Source organism: Phoca vitulina, unplaced genomic scaffold (assembly GCF_004348235.1).
Source record: "Phoca vitulina isolate PV1807 unplaced genomic scaffold, GSC_HSeal_1.0 scaffold5, whole genome shotgun sequence".
Lineage (NCBI taxonomy): Eukaryota > Metazoa > Chordata > Mammalia > Carnivora > Phocidae > Phoca > Phoca vitulina.
This window is the reverse complement of record NW_022589708.1, coordinates 24,267,374-24,285,112: the sequence shown is the minus strand read 5'-3', so window position 1 is coordinate 24,285,112 and position 17,739 is coordinate 24,267,374. Positions and strand designations below refer to the sequence as shown.

General features: G+C 34.3%; 1 pseudogene; it reads right to left on the bottom strand.

Moving 5' to 3' along the window:
* Positions 1 to 1,755: 1,755 nt before the first annotated feature.
* LOC116631386 lies at positions 1,756 to 3,340 on the bottom strand (annotated as a pseudogene).
* Positions 3,341 to 17,739: the final 14,399 nt, after the last annotated feature.

Here is a 17,739-nt window from a genome sequence, read left to right as displayed (position 1 = left end):
TATACTAACAATGCAAATCTTTTAGCAGATATATTTTGCCAATGTTTTCTCCCAGTCTGTGGATTGTCTTATTGATCTTTTAACTGACTTTGGTTAAGCAGACATTTTTAATATCAATCCAAGTTCACAAAGTTTATCTATTTTATTTTCTTCTGGAAATACTATATAGGTTTTGGTGGTCCATTTAGGCCTACTTTCCATTTTTAATTAATTGTTTTATAAAGGGTGAGGGATGTTTTAAAGCTTTTTTTTTTTTTTTTTTTTTGCAAATGGACTTTCCTTTATTCCAGCACCATTTGTTGAAAACAAACTACCTTATCTCCACTGAATTGTACCTTTGTCAAAAATCAGTTTTCCATATATATCTGTATCTTTTATCAGATTCTTTGCAACCTAGATCATTCATCTCTTTGTAATAAAACTATACTGCCTTGATCACTGTAGATGTATGTTAAGTTTTGAGGTACCTTGAAATCAGGTAGCTTTCTAGTTCTCTAACTTTGTTCTTCTTTTTCAAGTTGATTTCATTATTTTAAGTTCTTTGCATTTCCGTATCAATTTTTGTAATAACCTTATCATGTTCTACAAGAAATATTGCTAGGTTTATGTGTGTGTGTGTATGAGTGTGTATATGGTAACAACAGCACAAAAACATAGCATTAAATCTGTCTTAACCAGTTCAGTAGTATTAAATATACTCACATTCTTGCACAGCTGATATCTAAAAGTTGTTCATTTTGCTAAACTGTAATTCTACACCCATTAAATCTCCTTTCCCTGCAAACTTTGACAATCACCTTTCTTCTTCTGTTTTTATGATTTTGACTACTTAAGATACTTTATATCAATGGCATACAGTAACTGTCCTTATGTGACCAACTTATTTAACTTAGCATAATATCCTCAATGTTCTTCCACAATGTAGCATGTGACAGGATTTCCTTCTTTGTTAAGATTGTATAATAGTCTGTTGTGTGTATATACCACATTTTCTTTATCCATTCATCTATTGATGAACACTTGAATTGCTTCTACCATTTGGCTATTGTGAATAATGCTGCAATGAACATAAGTATGCAAATATGCCTTGAGATCCTATTCTAAATTCTTTTGGAAATATACCCAGAAGTGGGATTGCTGAATCATATGGTAATTCTATTTTTAATTTTTAAGGAAATCTCTAAGCTTTTTCCATAATGGCTGCACCATTTTACATTCTTACCAACAGCACATAAGGGTTCCAGTTTCTTCACATACTCACCAAATTTGTTACTTTCTGTTCTTTTGATAGTGACTATCAATGGGTTTGAGGTGAGTTTTTTTTTTTTTTTTTTAAATAAATAATCACACCTGACTGGCCTGTTTTTATTGGAGAAGGGCACATGGAGATGTGGAGTTAACAATGTAAAGAAAGTTGGGACCTGAGGTCAGGGAAGAACAGCCTCCCCTCCCCATACATACCCATTGTTCCATATAAAAAATAACCAACTATGAGAGAGCAGCTGAGACAGCTACTGAGAGCGGGGAAGGGACCAGGGAACCTGAGGGCAGTGGAAGAGACCATGGGTGTGCTGGGCGGGCCCAGAGGCAGCGGTGGTGCAAGGAGCGTGAGCACAAGTCTCTCACATAGGTCTATATAAATATATAGAGAGAAGTTCTTCACTTCCCCCTGCTCTCCCCTCTATTCCATACTGCTTGCTGTGGTACCAGCTCCTCTTTCCACATGAGGGCAAAGAGAAGGGGATGATGAGCAAGTCATCCCTGAGTTGCAAACAGACCCACTTTTATCAGCTTCTGGATCTTCTGTGCTATTATAGGATTCTTTAAGTGTTCACTGAGCACCTGGGGGTCCTTCTGCATCTGTTCCAGGATGAGCCGCATGGCCGGGTCTGCCATGGCCTGTCGCTTCACATCTTCGGGGCTATCTGGTGGTTGTACTGGGCCATCATACAGTGTTGGTAACTGTCTGCCACGTCCTTACAATTGGGAGTCCAGATCTAACACCTTCTGGTAGACATCCATGGCTTTCGTGTAGTCCTTCATCGCTTCCAGTGTGTCTGCTTTCCGTGTGTAACCCTTGATGAAGGTCAGCTCTAGCTGGATACTCCTCACAGTCCTTGAGGGCCAGCTGAAACTCCAGGAGTTCGGTGTAGCAGACAGCTCGATGGCTGTACAATTTGACATCTTTTGGATTCCATGTGATGGCTTCTGTATAATGTTTCATGGCCTGGGCATAGTCTCCTTTCTGAAAACATTTGTTCCTTTATTCTTCTCCTCCAAGGCCAGGTCGGGGTTTATATAGGCTAGCCACTCTTGCTTCTTAAGAATTTTCTATGCCTGTTGGCATTTCTTGAGCACATCCAGGGTTCAGTGCTCTGCCAAAGACTTGCTATAGAAATAGATAGCATCCTTGTACTTTTCTTCTTTGGAGTAGGAGTTGCCAGTTCGAGCATAAACTTTGGTAATCTGTCATAGTCTTGTCGGTTTGCCCGCCCCACTTCAATGGCATTCTTACTATAGTTGCCTTTCTTGAAATACACAGCTGCTTGACTGGTCATGTAAGGTCGTGTTGGTGGGGTCCAGGTCCTGGGCTCTGTCGCAGTGCTTCAAGGCTGTGTCAAAGCCTTTCTTCTTGCAGGTCTCATCCCCCAACTATTTCCCTTTCAGTGCCTGCTTCTTATTCTCTGGTAAATCTTCTACCATTGGTTCTGGCTTGGTGTCCTTCTAGGGAAGAGGAGGTGGGGGAGATGTTCCAACTTCCTCCTCCTCATCCATACTGCCCACATCGACTCCCAGCAGGATGCTGACAGTAGTCACAATCTGGGGATCTTGCAGTTTCATGACCAGGTCAGAAGTCTTGTTTTGTAGTTGCTCTATCAGCTCCTGGTAGGTAGGATCAGCGAGCAGCATCCTTGTCCTGGGATCACTCTCCAACTTCTGGTACAGATTGGGCATGTTGAAAGGGTTCATGAATTTCCACTCTGCCAACCTGGCGTCCATATTCTGTAAACTCTCTTTGAGCTGAGGATTATTTGCTTCATGTTTTAAACCCTCTTCGTAGGTTTGCTTGGCTTCTTCAAATCAGTTTAAGAACTCAAGAGCTGCTGCTTTCCACGAATAGCCCTTGCCCCAGTCAGGCTTTAAGTCAACAGTTTTGCAGTCATCCTCATAAGCCTTCTGGTAGTCACCTTTCTTGGCGTAGGCTACTGAGCAATTGCTGTGGAGCATGGTTTTGGGGATCTAACCTAATGGCCTCAGGGTAGCACCGCAGTGTGTCATCAATGTTGCCCGCACTCAGGGTCTTATTGCCCTTTTCTTTTAGCTCATTTATCTGCTCCATAGCCGCCGGGAACCCCATTGAATCAACACCATTTGCTCCATACTCCCAACCTTCATTGTGGTTTTGATTTTCATGTTTCTTATGATCTGTGATGTTGAACATCTTTTCATAAGCTTGTTGGGCAGCCTGCTAGGATTTTGACTGGGATTTCCTATATAGCTATAGACAGCTTTAGGGTGAATTGGTATTTTTTTTTTAAGATTTTATTTATTTATTTGACAGAAAGAGAGAGAGCACAAGCAGGGGTAGCATCAGGCAGAGGGAGAGGGAGAATCAGGCTCCCCGCAGAGCAGGGAGCCGGATGCAGGGCTCGATCCCAGATCATGACCTGAGCCAAGGGCAGATGCTAAACGACTGAGCCACCCAGGCACCCCGTGAATTGGTATCTTAACAATGTAGAGTCTTTAGCGTCATGACAACATTAGATTCATTTAGGCTTTCTAATTTCTCTGGGCAAAGTTTTGTCCTTTTTATTGTACAGGTTTAGCACATCTTTCATCATATTTATCACTAAGTATTTCATATATTTGTTCTTGTTTATTATTTTAAAATTCAGTTTGGGGTTGTGCCTTAGTACTATATAGAAAACATTTGATTTTTCTATATTGATACTACTAATTTGCTGAATTAATTTAATAGTTGTAGGTTTTGTTGGTTATACTTTGTTTTTAGTTTTGTTTTTGTTTAAAAGTCCATTGTATTTCTTCATTGATATTCAGGTAGTCTATGAGTAACATTTATGTCTTCCTGCCTAATCAGTATGATTTTTTTTTTTAATTGAAGTGGGTACAATCTTCAGTACAAAATTAATTAAAAGTGTAGGAAGGAGAAAATGTTGCTTTCCTCCTGATCTTAGAGAGAGATCAGTAACTTCCACTATTAAGTAGTCATTCATCATACCAGTTGCCCCTGGTAACATTATTTGCTCTGATAATATAGCCACTCCAGCTTTCTTTTGATTAGTTAAAACATGTTATAACTTTTCTGTGTTTTTACTTTTAATCCATTTCTTTCTTCATATCTTAGATGTGTGTGTTAAAGACTAACAGTTTTTCCTTGCTTTTTCATTCAGTGTGATAATCTGTTCCTTTTATTGGAGAGTTTGGGCCAATAACATCTAATATTGTTATTGATGTGGTTAGGTTAAGTCTATCATTTTGCTATTTTTTCTAAATGTTTTAAATATTCTTTGTTCCTTTTTTTCTTGCTTCTTTTTTTTTCTCCCCCCACCCTTTTTCCTTGTTCTTTTTTTTTCTTGCTGTCTTTTGGATTGAGTATTTTTATGATCATTTTCTATTGTTGGTTTTTAGCTACAGTTATTTTTTTTATTTCAATGGTATTTTATATTTTATAGCATATATCTTTAACTTATCACATCCTACATGCAAATATATTATCAGATGTATAGCATAAGAATATTTCAAAAGTATTCCCTCCTTTTTATGTTTATGCTACTGCTTACTTATATTTTATGTATGTATCTATATTAACTTCAGAGTATCTTATTATTTTTGTTTAAATAATTCACCAACTACACATCATTACCATTTATCTTGCTACTTTTTCCTTCTTGGGGATCCATGTTTATACTTGGTATACTTTTCCTTCTGACTGAAGGATACCTTTAACATTTCTTGTAGAGCATACCTGACAGGGATTGATTTTTTTCAACTTTCATATTTCTGAAAATGTCATTTTTGCTTTCATTATTAAAAGATATTACAGAGGTCTGTAGAATTCTGTGTTGATATAATTTTCTCCTTTCATAATTTAAGGATGTTGCTCCACTATCATCCTTAGTTTAGTTTAGTTACAATGTTCCTGGCAAGAAATCTGCTTTCTTTTTTATCTTTGTTCCTCTGTACGCAATAGGTCTTTCTCTGGCTATTTTTAAGATTTTTTTTCCTTATCACTGGTTTTATGCAATTTGACTATGATGTACCTTGCTGCAATTTAGTTTGAATTTTGTGTTCGGGATTCATTGAACTTCTTGGATCTGTGGATTCATAGTTTTCATCAAATTTGGAAAAAAATCACATTTCCTCAAATTGTTTTTCTATCAATCTCTCTGAGTCAGTCTTGATTGATTCATTTTCTTTTTTTTTTTTTTTAATTACAGATATTTTCTTGCCTCTTTATGTTTGGTAATTTTGGTAGAGGGTTATTTGTTCCCCCATAAATATTCTTGAGTACTATTGTGTAACACACTTTAGTTAATTTGAAATGGTTTGGATTTTTTAGGTTTTGTTCTTCAAAAATTTGTTAGATAGATATGAGCAGTTTCTATTTCAGAGTTAATTTAGTCCCCACAATAGAGGCCAGAAACTTAAGAGTATTCTACTCAATGCTGTGAGAATTTAAAATAGTCTAGCCTGGCTATTGGAGATAGCCAGGTCTCATTTCTTGGTCTCATTTGAGCTCTGAATATTGTTCCTAATAATCTTTTTGGCTGATTCTCCAATGTAGTTGCATTGTACAAATATTTGGGTCAATATTCTTCTCAATGCTAATAAGGACCATCTCAGATTTCTGTGGTTCTCTATGTTGCTCTCTTATTTCCCTTAATCTGCCTTGTGGACTGTAATGGCCTTGTTTTCTCCAGATTCTTAGTTTCATATCCTCCATTCAGGGAGATTAGTGGGCTCTACTTTCCTTCCCCGTTTCTGTATTGCAGCTTGGAAACTTTGTCATTAGTAAACTGGGACAATGGTACAGCTCTCCTTGTTTATTTCTATTTTCCATGGAATCACTCTCCTTTAGTGACTGTTCATTATCCTGAAAACTATTATCCTGTGCATTTTGTTTTTTGATTATTTCAGTTAGGACATTAAATCTTGTGACCGTTAGCTCTGTTTTGGCCAGATACCCCCACATGACTTTTATCATTGGAAGGTTAAAAAGTGTGGACATCAGGGGTTCTGATAGAAACATTCACCAATAGACAAAATCTCTCTTTCTTGAAATTATCAAAACCAAAATAAAGGAATGCCTTAAGACTCCTCACAAGCAATACCACTGAATTCCAACAATATCAGTGCCTGAGCCTGCCTTCCACTTAGGGAATAGAAATCTGTGTTAGGCACATTACTTGAAGTATCCTGGGTCATAAGTTAACATTACACTTTCTAGTTTGTATATTTTACATGCCTTATTTTTCAGAACTCAGTACACATATTTTTGGTAAGATATTATCATTATTCCTGCTTTACAATTTGAGTAATTAATGTTTATATTAGTTTGATTTCACTAGCTGACAGTAAGTGTTAGATCTAGAACTAAAAGATTAAAATCCATATCCTTTTTTTTAATGGTTATCTTTTTTTTTTAAGTGAGAATATTTATGATCTACTCACTTAGCAATTTCAAGTATACAATACGGTATTATTAACTACAATCAACTTGCTGAACATTAGATCTTCAGAACTTATTTACCTTATACCTAACTGAAAGTCTGTCCCTTTTGACCAGTATCTCCCCATTGCCCCCACACCAGCCCCTGTCAGTCATCATTCTAATCTCCACTTCTGTGAAGCCATACCATTCTTTCTTAAAGGGTAAATTTCATCTCAGATTTTGCAGTATCACTCTGATATTCTCATTTGGGGATATCCTTTACAGTTAAAAAAATAGCTTACTAAATCCATATATGGACAGCTGAGGACACAATAACTGACTGAACACTGTGACATTTCCAGTCAACTGTAGCTATATTATTCTCCTTCTCTGGTTTTAACATCAGTGGGGTTGCTAGGAACACAGAGATGGTATTAATACAGATGCTTTCTTGTGCAGACATTCAGACTGCCTGTCTGCCTTTTTAAACTTGAAGGATATTTTCACAGTTTACAAACGGCCTCCCTTTTAAAATAAACTACCTTGCTAACACCTTGCATGCTAAGTTTATTCCTATGGCATTTTTAGAAGCAGAGTTACAAACCTCTGGGAATATAAATTTAATGGAAATCCTGACAGCTTCCTATCTTTAACTAAGAGAATGCTGTCAATGTTAGATGGCATTCTCTAGGTAATACTGATGAGGTCAGCTCTGTATGAAAAACTAATTGCAAGATGAGTTTTTGCTGACAAATTATAAACTGTGCTTATATATGCTATACAAATATAATGTAGTTCAGTGCATTGGAGGGATGCAGAACAATCAGTAAAAGTCATTACTTATATTGAGTAAGTGGAAAATTGCTGTTCCTAGCACTTTTCAGACTACTGATGTGCAATACATATAGTATATCATATATATCACTGTGAAAATACAATGATCTTTGTTTCTGACTCTCTTAAAACTAATTTATATAAAAATTAAGACAATTTTCAGACTAGAAAGTGCCAAATATAGTACATGAGTTTATCAATTATAATCACTTTAATCTAATTATAATAACAGAGGAAATGATGTTGCATAAATGAAATTCTCAAGGAGTACAAAAATATTCTGTTGCGCTTACCTGCCTTATATTTTTCTTAAAAACTAAAGTGATTACTTTTCCTTTTTTTTTTTTAGTTTAGCTTTCCTTGATAAAATAAATTTGGATGTTTAAGTTTTTCATAATATTTCCATTGCTTATTTAGTGATGGAGGTAGAAAATGAGGTAAAAAAAAGACAACAAAAGTAATAGAGACATGTAAAATTTAAATCCTGACAATTTGATTACTTAACACCCCCATGGTATATTACATTTTATTTTAATTCTTCTAAATAATAGAAAATTTTCATAGGTTTGTTATATTACAAATGCAGACTAGTTGACTCTCCATAGTTTTATTTTTTTAAGATTTATTTATTTATTTTTGAGAGAGAGAGCACGCATGAGTGGGGGGAGGGGCAGAGGGAGTGAAAGTATCCTCAAGCAGTTTTCCTGTTGAGTGTGGAGCCCAATGTGGGGTTTGATCCCAGAACCCTGAGGTCATGACCTGAGCCAAAATTAAGAGCCATCCACTTAACCAACTGAGCCACCCAGGCACCCCACTCTCCATATTTTCAAATGAAATTGAACTGTCTTCTTCTTTCAAAATATATGGGGTAGATTTTTTATTATTCAATTCTCTTTCTGCAATCTATTGCAGTGACTTTCAAACTTTTTTGACCCAGAGTGTGGAACTACTTTTACCTTAAGTCCCAGTATACACATTTGTATCTAGGTGAAACAAAGGTATGATATACAATTCTTATACTTATTCTGTGTAATATATTCTGATATTTTCTATGTATTTCATTCTATATTTATTATTCTCATTAAAAATACCATTTCTGATATATTAAATTAATCTCACAACCTCACAAAAGATTCTACTTTTGAAAAGCAATGATCCATAAGATATGTAGAATAATCCTTTCCAGTATTTTTCTACTATGTGGAGAAATAAATAATATATACTCTATTTGAAGTAAGTAAAAAGTAAATGTGCAATTTTCATCCATAAGTACCTTATACAGTGTGTTTGAATATAGTAAGCAGCTCTCATGTGATATCAATTCATTGGTTTTTCCACTCTTACGGAGTTTGATAGAGGAATTTATTGTTTGTACCATTAGGTTTATTTGGATAGAATTTGTGTTTTATAATCCTTAAGTAACAATTTTCATACAGTTATTTGACTTCTATGTCTAGTAATATGGCTAGAAAGGGCTATCTTAATAAAATTCTTTCCTTAACAACTGAAAAACCTGAAAATGCAGATTAGATGCTTAAATTTAAAAAAATCCTCAAAGAGCTAGTAATATAATAAACACCAGTCTAAAATCAAAGTAAAAGCAATTTCACCAAAGGTTGAGGAGAGACTGCTTTCGTTCTGAGAGCATTTGTCCAACTGATGGCCCTCAATTTTATATTTGACAGAATTGTGTGCAGGAGACTGGAAGTGAGGAGATAGAAGTCAAGGTACAGGTCTGCCCAAGTACGAATTCTAATAAGGTGCTTTCTGCCCCATAAAGTTAGGACACAAAGGGCTACATCCACAGAATAAGAGGGAGCCAGTAATAAATCCATATCCTCCCTACTTCCAAAGGCTGCAGGGAAGTCATAGCATTAAGCAGTTCAAGCAGAGAAAATACTTAGAAGATAAGGAGCTATAAAAAACATCTTTCAGAGAAAAAAAGAACCCTTCTATATGTAAAAAACAAAATAATGAAAGCTAAAATCTCATTTGATAGGTTTACCTGCAGCTAATTCATGGCTGAGAACCAGTGGTTAAATGGAAAATAGGTAAGAAGAAATTATCCAGAATTTGTTCAAAGACACAAGTGGAAGGAAAAAAAATGATTTAATACCAAGAATTCAAGGTTCAATGTATTTTAGAAAATACTCAATTCACTTCATTAACAGATTAAAGAAAAAAATATGACTTTCCAATAATTTAACAAAAATTGATAAAATTTATTATGTATTAAAGAACAATTTGATGATATTTAACATTCTTAATCAGGTGGGAAAAGGAAACAATTTTTCTAAAAGTAATACAGGTATGACAGAGTTGGGAGATGGTTGGTTCAGATTCCCTTTCAAGAAAGCACATCCTGCTCCAGCAGCTAGAATTGTCAGCTGATTGCCTCCAACTCTCAGATCTTTCAGAGGTTGGCAAAGTTTGGAGAACTGCCTCACTCAAGGTAACGGCTTTCTTGGGACAACCCATATCCAATGACTGATCACAGTACAGGTATAATAACTAGGAGATCTAGCCTTATGTGAGACAACTTTGATAGGCTATGTATTACTAGAGAATCCCACTGAGTCACCCACAGTTTGTTGGAGACACATGCAGTTTGACCTCTGCTCAGTCTTGTTTCCTCCAACTCCCCTCACATGCACTGATAACTGAGGATATCCCGAATGCCAAACTCTGTCTCAGAAATTGCTTCTAGGGGACCAAGGTATGATAGTCCATCTAATAAAACCACAATCTATAGTAAATATGCTGTATGGTGAAACATGGAAAAAACTAATCTTCAAAAAATTTGTGAAAAGAAATATATGGTTGGAGATTGCATTAATGGCCTTAAAACATCATTTTTCATTTTACCCATAACCACTGACAGTGGAATTCCAGTTCTTCCCACTAAAGAGATGGAATTTATTTACCTACACCTTAATCTCAAACTTAGTCTGGTGATTTGTTCTAATCAACAGGAAAAGAAGAAATGATGGTACAGCAGTTGCAAGCCTACATCTTTAAAGTCCTATAGGTATACTTTGCTGTTCATTGTCACTTTTAATCATCTTTTTTTTTTTTTTTTTTTTTTTAAAGATTTATTTATTTATTTATTTGACAGAGAGAGATAGCGAGAGAGGGAACACAAGCAGGGGGAGTGGGAGAGGGAGAAGCAGGCTTCCCGCCAAGCAGGGAGCCCGATGCGGGGCTCGATCCCAGGACCCTGGGATCATGACCCGAGCTGAAGGCAGACGATTAACGACTGAGCCACCCAGGCGCCCACTTTTAATCACCTTTGCAATAAGATGCATCAAAACATGGTTGAATCAAAACATGGAAACTTATGAGGTGTTCATAAACTGGGGAATTCCGTATTGACAATTTACATTCTCTTCAAATTAATGTATAAATTCAATGTAATCCCAATCAAAATTCAAAAAGGTATATTTTTGAATAATTTGACCAGTTGATTAAGAATTTAACTAGTTGATAAAACAATTCTATAGACGTACAAAAGGACAAAAAATAGTTGCTTGAGAAAGAAAAGTGAGACGAGGGGACTTGCTGTACAGACAAACCTTGTTTTATTGTGTTTTGTTTTATTCTGCTTCACAGATACTGTGTTTCCCTCCCCTTTTCTTTTTAAAAAAATTAGAGGTTTGCAGAAATCCTGCATTGAGCAAGTGTATTGACACCATTTTTCCAACAGCATTTGCTCACTTCAAGTCTCTGTGTCACATTTTGCTAATTATCATAATATTTAAAAACTTTTTCACTATTATATTTGTTATAGTGATTAGTGATAAGTTATTATGACTCGAAAGTTCAGATGACGGCTAGTATTTTTAGCAATAAGGTATTTCTTAATTAAGGTATACACTTTTTTTGTAGACACATTATTGCACATGTAATATACTACAGTGAAGTATAAATAAAATTTTTATATGCACTGGGAAACTCTTTCTATTGTGACATCACAGTGGTCTAGAACTGGATCCACACTATCTCTGAGGTTTGCCTGTGTGAGGTATCAAGATATATTATGAAAGTGTGATCGTGCTGCAGGTATAAACACACAGACTAGTGTACGAGAATGAAAACTGAAACAGCTATGCTTTCATGGGCACTAGATATATAATAGAAGTGGCACTACAGCACAATGAGGAATGAACATTTCGAAATTGTGTTGAAATTATTAAATGATATTGGTGAAAAATATTGGATTACTACTTCTCATCCTACACAGAAAGTTTCATGGATCAAATAGCTAAAGAAAAAAAGAAAAAAATACATAGAGATTTAATGGTAATATAAAAAATATAATTTTGTATACTTGTATTTAATAAGGCATAGGAAATAACAACCATAAAAAATAATTTGTTAAATTAAAGTAATTGAAATGAAGGACATTAATACTCAAAAGACAGGGTGAAAAGGCAAATAACAGTAGGAAAAATTATTTTAACACATATGAGCAAAGGACTAGTTTCCAAATATGTAAAAATTTTTCATAAGTCAAAAAAATTACACAGTAGAAAAAATTTGGTAAAATAATTGAATATGCACTTCACAAAAGAGGAAATCCAAATGGCCAATATGCACATGAAACATGGTCAACTTCCTTAGTTTTCACTAAAGTGTAAAATAAATCCATGAGGTACCTCAAAATACCAAACTGGATGAAATATAAGTCTCACAATACCAAATTTTGGTGAGAATGTGTAGTAATAGAAAGTCCCATCTAGTTGGTGGGAGAGTGGAAATTGACATAATTACTCTTAAAAATTATTCATCAGTATTCAATCAAAATGAACTTTAGCCCAAGAGAATTGAAAACAAATGTTCACACAACAACTTATATAGGAATGCTCAGAGCAACATTATTTATAATAGTCAAAAAGTGAAAACAATCCAAATGGCCATCAACTGATAAATTTATAAACAAAATGTGGTACATCTGGACAAATGAATATTGTTCAGTGATAAGAATGAAGTACTTACACATGCATGGATGAACCTTGAAAACAGTATGCTCAGTGGAAGAAGTCAGACACAAGTCCATATGCTTCATGATTCAATATATATGAAATTTCCAGAATAGGCAAATCTATAGAGAGAGTACATTGAAAGTTACCTATGAGTAAGTTTGAGATAAGAGGATCTTGGTAAGATAGCTAAAACCTATGGGGGTGCTTTTGGGTGATGAAAATATTCTAAAATTGACTGTTACTTTGGTTGCACAAAATTATTAGCTGCATTAAAAACCAGTGAATGTTATACTACAAACGGTGAATTTTATGGCATATAAATTACATCTCAATTTAAAAAAGGAATTTTAGCATTTCTTAAGACCCTGAAAATACATTCATATACATGCATATATTTACACATCTGCATATATACATACATCTACATATATATGCATTAAATATATATTTTCAATAGAAATTCATATTTTATGCATCCGATATATATTAATGTAGAGTTCTAATAGACTTCTTTGCAATAGGTATAAAATGTAAAAAAGCATGAATGGATTAATAAATTTTGATAAATTCATGTAAATTAGCCCATACTACAACAAATATGGTTTCATGACAAAACATGGATGAACCACACAAATATATTATTGAGTGAAACAAGGAAGACACACAAAAAATACATCCAATATACTTCCATTTCTATTATGTTTAAAATTAGCATAACTGAAATATAAATTTTAGAGATGAGGTCTACGGGGTAAAATCTGTAAGGTAACACACATTTTCATTATCAAAAACCCCAGAATGGGTAGAGAGATTACCACTTTGAGGAAAGAGCTTTCGAAAGTGCTAAAGCACTTAAGAGTATTCTAGGTTTCTGGTAATAATCTATTTGTTGACTTCATGGATTGTAACATTTATAAATATTCATTATATAAACAGACATATATAGAGACATATATACACACATCTATCTTTATCTATCTATATATGGAGAGAGTGTGAAAGAGCAGGGGGAGAGAGAGAGATTGCTCGCTTGACTGCAAGGAATTTGGCATTTGGCTTATGCAACTGTACATGTTGGCTTGGCTAGGCAAATCCAAAATCTGTAGAGCAGATGATTCGGAAAGACAGGCTTGAATTATAGAATATGGGGTGAAGCTGCTGTCCACACAATTTTGTGCATTCACACATGCTAATGTGAAGGATATTACAAAGATTCTACATGACCAATAGTATATTGAATAAGCAATATTACTTCATTCCTATAATACACCAATGCTTTTTTATTTAAACTTGTGGATGTTAAAATATATTGCACATATCACAATTTATTTAAGATTTAGTAATTGCAATTGAAATTTAGGTTTTTAATACACAAAAATTGGTCTAATTTGAACTGTGATATAAGGCCATTGATGTTACTACATCGTTTATTAGACAACACAAGCTCTACATAGGTATTTTTTGGGGGGGTGACAATACTTTTGGTTTTTTTTAAAGTTTTTATTTAAATTCCAGTTAACATACAGTGTAATATTAGTTTCAGGTGTACAATATAGTGACTAAACACCTCCATACAATACCCGGTGCTCATCACAACAAGTACACTCCTTAATCCCCATCATCTATTTCATCCATCTCCCTACCCAGCTCCCCTCTGGTATCCATTGATTTGTTCTCTATAGTTAAGAGTCTGTTTCTTGCTTTATGTCTCTCTCTCTTTTCCCTTTATTCGTTTGTTTTGTTTCTTAAATTCCACTAATGGGTGAAATTACGTGGTATTTGTCTTTCTCTGTCTGACTTATTTCACTTAGTGTAATACTCTCTAGCTCCATCCACGTCATTTCGTTGCAAATGGCAAGATTTCCTTCCTTTTTATGGCTGAGTAATATTCCATTATATCTATATCTATATCTATCTATCTATCTATCTATCTATATATATATGGATATATATAGATAGTTCTTTATCCATTCATCAGTCAATGAACACTTGGGCTGTTTCCATAATTTAACTATTGTTGATAATGCAGCTATAAACGGGGTGCATGTATCCCTTTGAATTAATTTTTTTTGTATTCTTTGGGTAAATACCTAGTAGTGCAATTGCTGGATCATAGGGTAGTTCTATTTTTAACTTTTTGAGAACTTCCAGACTGTTTTTCACTGGGGTCACAATACATTTAAACTTATATGCACCCCCACTATTTGTGTATTTAAACTTAAAATTTTAATATTCTCCCATTGGGGTTCCTGGGTGTCTCAGTTGGTAAAGTGGCTGCCTTCAGAGCTCAAATCACAATCTCAGGCTCCTAAGATTGAGCCCCACATTGGGATCCCTGCTCAGTGGGGAGTCTGCTTCTCCCTCTCCCTTTGTTGCTCCCTCTGCTTATGCTCTCTCGCTTGCGTGATCTCTCTCTGAAATAAGTAAATAAAATCTTAAAAAAGAAATACTCTTCCATATACTCATAACTTTCAAACAGGGAGTTATTCTTGCACTAGGGACAGACTAATTCTTTATGTATTAAAATATTTAAGTAGGTTTAATTCAACTCATCTGACTCACCTTCTATATATTTTCTCACATCAATGTGCTCAGGGAAACATTCAAATTGCAAATTAGTTATAGGTAGTTCCTTATTTACATGGGTTCAAATTGAGAGAGTAAATATGTGTTTTTCCTAAAGTGTCTTTGAAGAAATGTCAAAACATAAGAATTCATATAGACATCTAATTTACATTTTAGAGAGATTTATATGTTTAAATATTTTTTTCCCTTTTTAATATGTTCATGAACTTTATGGCTTAACCTTCAATAAAAGGAAAATATAAGTATGCTATCTTAAGATTTTAACTGATGTTTGAATGTCAACTATTAGAACATTTCTGAGAAGACCAAATCCAATAGAACAGTATATGCTCTATTTTAGTTTGTGCAAAGTTTAATTATTTTAACTAATCTATTTATAATATTCACCATTTCCCTCTCATTGATATATTTAATTAAATTACTATAATCTATATTGTGAATATAAATATTTATATAATTGAAATATAAATTTATATTCATATTTGGAAATCTTTATTTTGAATACCACTTCTGTGACTTAGAATGATTTAACTTTTTTTTTTTAAAGATTCATTTATTGAGAGAGAAAGAGTGTGTGTGGGGGGTGGTGAGGGCTGAGAGGCAGAGGGAGTAGGAGAGACAGTCCCAAGCAGACTCCATGCCTGAGGCGGGGCTCAATCTAAGACCCTGAGCTCAGAACCTGAGCCAAAACCAAGAGTCTGATGCTCAATTGACTGTGCCACCCAGATGCCCTTGATTTAACCTTTGGTAAGTTGATTTATTTTTCCCACCAATAATAATTGTCTTACAGGGTTCTATTAAAAATTTGTGATGATTCAGAAATATTAAAAATGTAAAACCTTATCAGAGTGAGTAGTTATCAAGAAATACTAGTTTTTGTTATATGTATAATATTGAAAACACAAATAAAATAATTATTTCATTTCTTTCTACTAAGCAGACTTCACCTAGATAGACATATAATTGTGAAAACAGGGAGACCCTTGACCAAGGTTATTTGGCACATTGGAGGGAAGTAGTTTTGAAATATAGAAAACTTTCTGTAGTAAATAAATTTTAATTATGAGTCTTTTGTTCTGAATTAGAAAATTGGCTGACATGGACACTGAAGCCCCTCTTCATTTTAGGAAGACCAGAGATTTCATACTTCCTAATTTTTTTTTGGTATTTTTTATTATTTTTTTTAAGTTTTTATTGAAATTCCAGTTAGTTAACATACAGTGTAATATTAGTTTCAGGTGTACAATATAGTGATCCAACACTTCCATAACACCCAGTGCTCATCACAACTAATTCTTATACAATGTTGTCCCCAGAGGGGGTAGCTTAATACGAAAAATGAGACTTCAGTTAGACTATGTGAAATATTATGATAGATTCACATTTTTCATTTTGAACACTAAATTGTGATTTTCTTAGAAATTTTAGACATGAAAGAAGTTAGATACTTGAGATACTTTTTTATTTTACTAAAATATAACTACTCATTACGCTACACCAATATCTGATAGGAAAATTACCCCATCAGTAGTAATATACTAAAAATGGAATCAATTATCCTTTGTAGAAAACAATGAATAATTCTAATGACTCAAGGGGTTCTTTTATAAAGCTCTGTCAGTTACAGTCTTAAATACAAAATTAAATTGAAACCCAGATTAGCATGTTGGGCACATACTGGGTATATATGTCATGTTAGGCAGTTGAAGCCTAAAAAGTCATTAATTTCGTTGTTAAAGGATTTCATATTTTATTACTTTGAAAGAGCATGTATTAAAGATTTAAAAAAATCTAACAAGTGTGAAAGCTTTATTGAATCCACTGCTTTACTTTTCTTTCTTTACGGTTTTTATTATTTTTGTGTGTGTCTATGTGTGTGTATACACATCCACATATGTGAATATATGCATATGCATATATCCTACTGGTTCTATTTACCTGATTGAACCCTGGCTGATACAGCAATAAGGAATATAATTTGCATAGCGAATAGGAGAAAATGAGATAAGTGAGAACATGAGTTGAGAGTGATAGGTAACCAAAAAGATGGGTGATGTGGTCAAAGTCTGGCAGTCTCTGTGAGATGAAGAAAGTTTTAAAAAAAGTGGTAATAGATGCAGGAGCAGCTTGGAAAGATAGCAGGTAGAAATTAGGAATGATTAGTATAAAGATTGTGGAGATGATTTAGTTACTGATAAGGTTTTTAGCTAGGTAAACTGGGCACATTTAAGATCTTGGAAATTAACATAAAGTAGCTGAGGGGCCAAATGAAAAGACTATGTAAGGAGGGAGAACTGAAATATTGAAAGGATTAAGACTGCAACCCTGGCGGTAGAATTTTGATGAATTAGAACTTAATGGAAGTTTTATAAATGTTTACAACCACAACATTATGTATGTAAATCTGATGGCTTTTGCCTCAAAAGATCTGTAGTATTTGAAGGAAGCAAGAAGGGAAATGGCTTGGAAAGGACAATGAAAAACAAGGAAAATAAGTGTGTCTCCTCTACCTCCTGTAGAATACGGAATTAATTAAAAACAAAACAAAGCAAAAGGCAAGATGTGAGAGATCTCCAGTGAGCTCAGGATACGGGGGAAAAAGTATTTTCAGGAGGAAGTGAAGTTCATTTTAAAACATGAAAGTGATGGGGAAACACCTGGTAG